The following is a 7,059-nucleotide window of genomic DNA, read 5'->3' as shown; positions in this document are numbered from 1 at the left end:
GTTAAATTTCACGTTTTTGCATGTTATAAACATATGAAGAGCGCACTGATCAGTTTAATTTTAGCCTATATTCAGTTAAGATAGCTAAAACTTGTCGGAGAGGACAAGGCAAATCCCTTTGTTTAAAATCTTTTCACCATCTACGTCTCTATAAAGATCATAATCAACTCTGCATCCTATGAATATTGTGAACTCGAATAAAACGCGAACGCTTACGAAAATATGCCTATGACTGATCGTTTCCGTTCACTATGCAAATCTAACGTTCAAAAGGAGACCGATCTTTTAAGCATAGAACGCGTAAGTTCGCGGTTTGTGTTGTATTTATGATTAGCGCATGAAAAAGTTAGTGTTTTTTTTTAATATAACCGATGACGGCTGACTCTAAAATGGTTGTAAAATCACTAGTTTTTCTTGAAAGGTGTCTGTGACTTTCGGCAGGAGCCGATTACCTTCGGTGATTGATTGCTAGAACACAGATTGAGTTATCGCAAAATGTGACCCCTTTCTAAAGTCCACAGTTTGAGTATCTGCGTATCCACCTATTTTTAGGGGTTGCTTTAAAGTGGCAGGGTATTCAGCAGTTAAGCCAAAAAGTCTAACAGCGTCATCTTCCAAATCAAAAGCAAAACACATCCACATTGAATTTCCACATTATTATTCTTAGCCACTTTCAGGGCGTCATGCAGTCGGCTCATACTACAGCCCTCCCCTAGGAAGTCACATGGAGAAGACACGATCACAACGCACGTTGATTGGAAGAAATAAAAACACATTCTATTGGTTGACAGGTGAGAGGACCAACACAACTGCAACGCTACTAAAGCACTGTAAAACCACACTCGTACTTACACTCGTACGTACATAGTCGCTATTTAAGTGTTTTTTGGGGTGAGAGAAGATTGGGGATTAGGTTAAGGCGCGCGCGGGGTCTCATGGGAAGGGAAGAAGGGAAAATAGCTGTGAATGACTGACTATTGCTACAAAGTTCCTATGCCAGTAGAGCTGAACAGCTTTATTAGTGTCGGACTTCCTTTTAAAAGCGAATGAATAGGCAGAGGGAAGAATAATACATCATCCCGTCGCTTTATACTCGTAGTGCACTGTCACTCTTTCCACTAAAGGCCGGTGAGTTCCATGGTCGTGCTGTTTTGCGACGGCTGATGTGTCATCGAGCTGTGCAAAAACAGTAAGCAATCTTTACAATGTTTGTCTCGTTGGGAATCGGTCGATAGATATTAACGTTATGCTTGCTACTGATTTTGGTTAAGAAACTCTAAACGACTTTGAATTTTATTCTTTAATAAGAATTAACCTATGTGTAGTCCAAAAAACGAAGTTTGCCTCAGGAACAAACCGAAAGCGGAAGTCAAATATGAAGATTCTAAAAGACGCCAAAAAGTGTTCACTTTTGTTTTGATTCAATAGTAATCGAAGGGATTGAATTGAAATCAAATTGATATAATGGCGAAACGTCTCCTATAGGAATTTGAGTAGTCCTACAGACTTTGAAGTAGGACGTGTTCGTATTGGTGAAGCGGGCGATTGATTGTAAACCAAAACAAAACATTACAACATGATTTTTAACATGTAATTTTTAGACTAAAGAACGGTTTTTGTGTCATGGTAGACAATTCATAATCAGAGTGTCAAACAAGGATAAAAGAATTGACGTACTTGATTTAAAAGCCACAGGAAAAAAATACAGCAAAGATTTTCTTCGGCTGAATAATTAATCAGCGGGATGAAAACTGCACGAAGGCTTTATAAAATTAAAAGAGCTAACTATACATACCAATCTTAACGTTTTGAATTGAATTTTAAAAAAAGAAGGCGATATGGGTAACAAGTACACTGAGACCTATTAAGCGGACACCTTTGGGAGCTTCCCCATGAGGGGTAGCCTCCCATACAGGCCTTTTTTGGAGAGCTTGTTTTTCATCTCTCCCCACAAACGCCTGCTCAACCGAAGAGAACATTCCTTTCCCATGCTTAGCCAATCACATTGTACTTTCCAAATTCTGGAAAGTTGACCTTGACCGTAAGATAATCTGATAATTACTCGATATACATGAAACACTGGGAAAGCTTTCGGACCTCTCATAAATGTTAGACTCAGAGCTGCAAAAATAAGATTTAGTCAAATTTTAGAATACTCCATGCACTGCATAACCTTAGCAAAGGAAAGAAAAGACACTTTATTGCACAACTGTTGATTGGTCACTTACCACTCAAATAAAACAATGGGAAAGAAATGTTGTTTTTGGTTGAGCAGGCGTCTGTGGGAAGGGATGAAAAACTAGCTCCCCTAAAAACACCTGCATGAGAGGCTACTGAGTGTCTGCTTAATAGAGGTTGTCTGGTTAAATAGAGGTTTGTTAAAATTGCACAATATGTGTTAATGATTAGCATTCAATGGTTACTCTGTACTGTGATAAAGCTCCATGTTGTTAAGGAATGCTGTACTTTGTGCAAGACTTTTAGGTGACCTTTGATCACGGATGACAATCATACGGCCGGATATCTGTCTAATCTACAGTTTATTGACAGCTAAATGTATTGATTTAACTTTATTGATCGACTACAGTACGTATTTAAAGGACCTAATCCAATGCTACTATTGTCAATTCAGTGTGTCAGCTTAATAGAGGTTTTTAACAATAGAAATTAGCAAAATACAATTTACTTTATTGTCTGTGTCCACTTAATAGAAATTAAGTGTCCGCTGAATAGGGGTTCGTTATAAAGGGAAATATAAGATGTTAATTTCAGGACCTGGCTTAGTGTCCACTTAATAGAGGGTGTCTGCTTAATTGGGGGTCTGCTTAGTAGAGGTTTCCCTGTATGTAAACAAAGAAATGAAAACGGCAATAATCGATTACTGGAAAAGAAGGTGGTATTGCTTATTCAAGATTGAAAGCTAAATGCAATCATTGACAACAAACTTTTCTGAAGAGTAGAAAATTAGCAAGGCGAAATTCAATGAAAAATGGCAGAATCTAGATTCAGACAGCAAAAATGGAAAACAAAAGTACAAACAGCGTAAAAATGTCAAATAAACACTTCATAAAAGCAAGGTTGCAGTACTTACAGCATAGATTATAAAGCTAGTGAAGTGACATCATGAGCTGCCTGTTTTGCTTGACTTAAGCGGTTTTCCTGGCTGACTTGCTCGATCGATTCTCCCTTCAGATATTTTGTCTGAATAATAAAAGTGGGCAATTCCACCGTTACGGACATTACACTCAGAGAGCATTTTTTAACTTTGATCTCCTGTCCTGCTCACAATATGCAGTATATTGCTGTTTTGTATCAACCATGTCATTGCACCATAATGACTTGCCTTTTGCTCAATAAAAAAAATACTTGGAGAACAAATTTTTAGCTCCCTCTGATTTTGACTGAAAGGCCTGTTACGGACATTACAGCTAAAACAACCACCAATTTTAATCACAACTTTTAAGGTTCAGTTCCTGTGATTTATGAAACGTTTGAAGGAAAAAAAAATGCATATTTTTTATTGGCAAATGCTCAAAGTTTTCTTCAGTTACATTAAATTTCTCTGAGGTCTATCCTAACTGTTTTGGTTCCCTAAAAGGTTGTGTTACGGACAGTACACCAAGTGTTACAGACATTACTGTCTGTGAATTTTTTCTTGAAAATTATATTATGTGTACTATGATGCTAAAAAAATTGCTTATTTCATTTATTTTTATGTTTCAAGTTTACCATCAGGAATATATAGAAGCCCTGAAAATTAAATGAAAACAAAAGCACACAAAAGCTGTATTGTAATTATAGCTGGTCAGCTCATTCCTTTTCAGAGCATGCTCTGAACGTTCTTTGAAAGAAAACCGCTGACCAGTAGTTTTAATCAAATTATGATATCTCATTGTACTCTGACAGTTACATGAACTGACCGACTGGCCCAGCCAGGATGACGTTGATGATGTTCACATTTCTTGTGTGTTTTATGGCCCCATCACCCTAGAGAGTGCTGGCCCATTTGCTTTTCCAAAACAGCAAAACACTGAAAAAATGTTTAAAGAAATTAAAAAGCAAAGAAAGTCTCATTAAGATGCTACATGGCGGATCAGTTTTTAGGTGAATAAAACAATTTTGGTATTTTAAGAAGAACATGTTTTCTAACTCAGCACTGTTTGAATTTCTTGTTATGCAAATCTGAAACTTTCGTTTAGCTTTAGCATTATTTCATTTATAATTGTGGATAAATTATAGAGCTCAGTTGGTACCCTAACTGTCACTTGGTTCAATACCTTTGGATATTTGTATAAAGACACTTAAGAATACTTATTTTCATTTTTGCCTTAGAGACTTGTATTGTTATGGACATTACGTTACGGACATTACCTATCTTTGAAATAGTTTCTATGATTAAAAAGCTTACTAGAAATAAAAAGCTTATCAGACAAATGATGGTACTAACAAATCCAAGGAGCAGGAGAAGTTATTTTGATTAAAGAGTTAAATCCTGTCTGACACAAAGAAAGAAGTGAAATTTTTGTTATGGACATTACTCATCTACATAGATATTTTCTACTAACCAAAAATGGGGAAAAATTATCGAAAACCATCAAATTTTTTGCTCGTGTGAGAAAAAGGCTTATGGTCTAATTATACCACAGTTTCAGTGGACTGGATTGATTTTGATATTTTGACAAATTGTTCCTAAACTTGCACCTGTGGGTCTCATGTTTTCCTTGTTTATATGACCTATTGAGTTGTAGACCCCCTGCGGAGTGCAGAAGGGCAAAAACAGAAATGACATGTATGTTTTTAATACAGTGATGTGTCTTCTCTTTACTGGCACAGAAATTAATTCCAATATCCTTCTTCTAATAATTATTGATTTTTCACTTCTCATGTGGAATTGCCCAACTCTGTTTTCCTTAGCTAATGCTAATAATAGTGCAAGTTTTAAAAGAAAAATGGTTTTAAAATCACAGTTTTTGCTCATTTCACAAACAACAAACAAACTTGTGAATGAAGCTGCCAATGATTCCGCTCGGGTTAGCGGGCAAGATTGTAAACAACCACCCGCTCTCGGAACCAACCAGATTGCAGGATTGAAGAATTCCGCCCACTCGCCAACTAAGAAAAAACTAAATATAGATATTTTCTGGAACCACACATAGTAAATAAAATAATGTAATGTCTTGTATCTGGTGTACTCTGGGGACTGACTTGTGACTTGCCATAGGAGTCCCTGGAACTCAGTCTATAAGAAGCCTATGCCAGAGAAGGAACTCAACTTCTGGCTAAGTCCATCTTGGAACACACTGAAATCCTTGTTCTGGGTCCCAACCTGTGAATCAAGATTATGCACCATGACTGTCCTGTTAAAAAGAGCCATTGTCCATTTGCTAATCAGGTTGAATGGAAATTTGAATTGGTTGCGGGTAATTCGTCAAGTCTGTTAGGGGCCCAGAATAAGAATATTGGCAATGCTTTGCAGAGTGATGTTTCTAACTGAAGTGAGGTTAGATTACATCTGCAACACAGGCTGGTCCGCAAGAAGTGCTGATCTCCAAGCTGTGGTACCTGACTATTAACACTATTGTCTTCCCTGCCTTCTTTCCCCAACACAAGTTGTGAGAACATGAATGATTGAGAGATGACTACTCAAGCTTAAAGAGCACTCAAATTATGCTTGTTTTTGACCACCTGAATTTTCTGTCACTCAGGGGGGGCACCAATATTGGCATCTACCATACAATGCTCTATTAATAAATCTTGGTAGAAGTTTTTTTTGAATTTTAATTTGCACTGAAAAGGTGCAAAGTGAGCGAGTCCTAATTACAATTATTATTTATCTTACCTTGCCTTTATCCCTAAGATCCTTTCTTTAACTCATTGAATGTTTTTTTTCTCACTTTTGTTTGTGTGACAACCAGCAATTTTAGTGGGAATAACCTCATGCATGCAGTTACTCAGCTATAACTAGTTTTATGGCCCTTCTAGAACATGCAGTTTTCAAGTGATTGTTAGTTCAAGTTTCTTGGTTGCTAATTCTTTCTGCTACTGATTACTTCAGTTTTGCACTGTGTATAATTTTATGGACCCAATCATGTGAGTTACAGTTTCCTTGAACTTAACAGTAAGGGACCTTGTCGGCAACAGCAATAGGAACATCTGAAAGCAAAACAACAAATCTGTATGTGCATCACTCTTTTTCGTTTATTTCTTTGCCATCCCTGCCCAACTACAATGTGAAATGACAGAATTTTGAGGTGACTAATAAGAATGGGAACGGTAAGGTGACAAATTTTATTATCTCTCTCAGAACTCGGTCGCTGCACTCCTTTCTCTTCAGTTCCAACCTAACTTCCCTACTTTCAAGTAACTGGGTGACTTGGTACAATGTTTAAGGGTGAAATAGTTTCAAATGACTCAAAGCCTTTTTTTCAGCTGGGTTTTTATTGGTGTCACTATTGTCAGATCGTTAGGTTCCTATTGACCGTGAAGAGACACATTTGAGGGTGTCTGTGGTTGTAGAGTTGAGGCATCCAGCCTCCAATCCTCTTTTTTATGACCTAGAGTCTTTATCTGTAACAGTTCACATATACGGTAATCTATATGTTTTTCCTGCCTCTTGCACTAGGTCCCTTTTGAGTTCCTGATTTGAACATTACTACAAAAACAAATTTTCACTTTGAGGCTAGCTGACTGTCATGTTTCTTGTAGCTAAATAATGGTTGTATATAAAGGATATTACATGACCGCATGGAGATATGAAATTTCTTTTGAGTGTTGAATAATATTTCACAAGTGAGCGCAGCAAAAGAGTGAAATATTTTTCAACACGAGAAGAGAAATTTTGTAATGTAATGTTCTGTTTTATTATACTAACACCAATGAAATACCATACCATTTCACTTTAATTAATGGTGCGTTTCCCTGTAAAAGGCACAATTTATTATGTAGCCATAGCAATGGTTGATCTTTTTGCATGTGAAAATAACATGTTTTTGCACTAAGGGTCACCTGGTATTTCATTGGTATTAAATGTAATAATTGTTTTCTTTCGTTGTAGCTAAC

This window comes from Porites lutea, chromosome 12 (assembly GCF_958299795.1).
Source record: "Porites lutea chromosome 12, jaPorLute2.1, whole genome shotgun sequence".
Lineage (NCBI taxonomy): Eukaryota > Metazoa > Cnidaria > Anthozoa > Scleractinia > Poritidae > Porites > Porites lutea.
Note: the sequence above shows the minus strand (reverse complement) of the source record.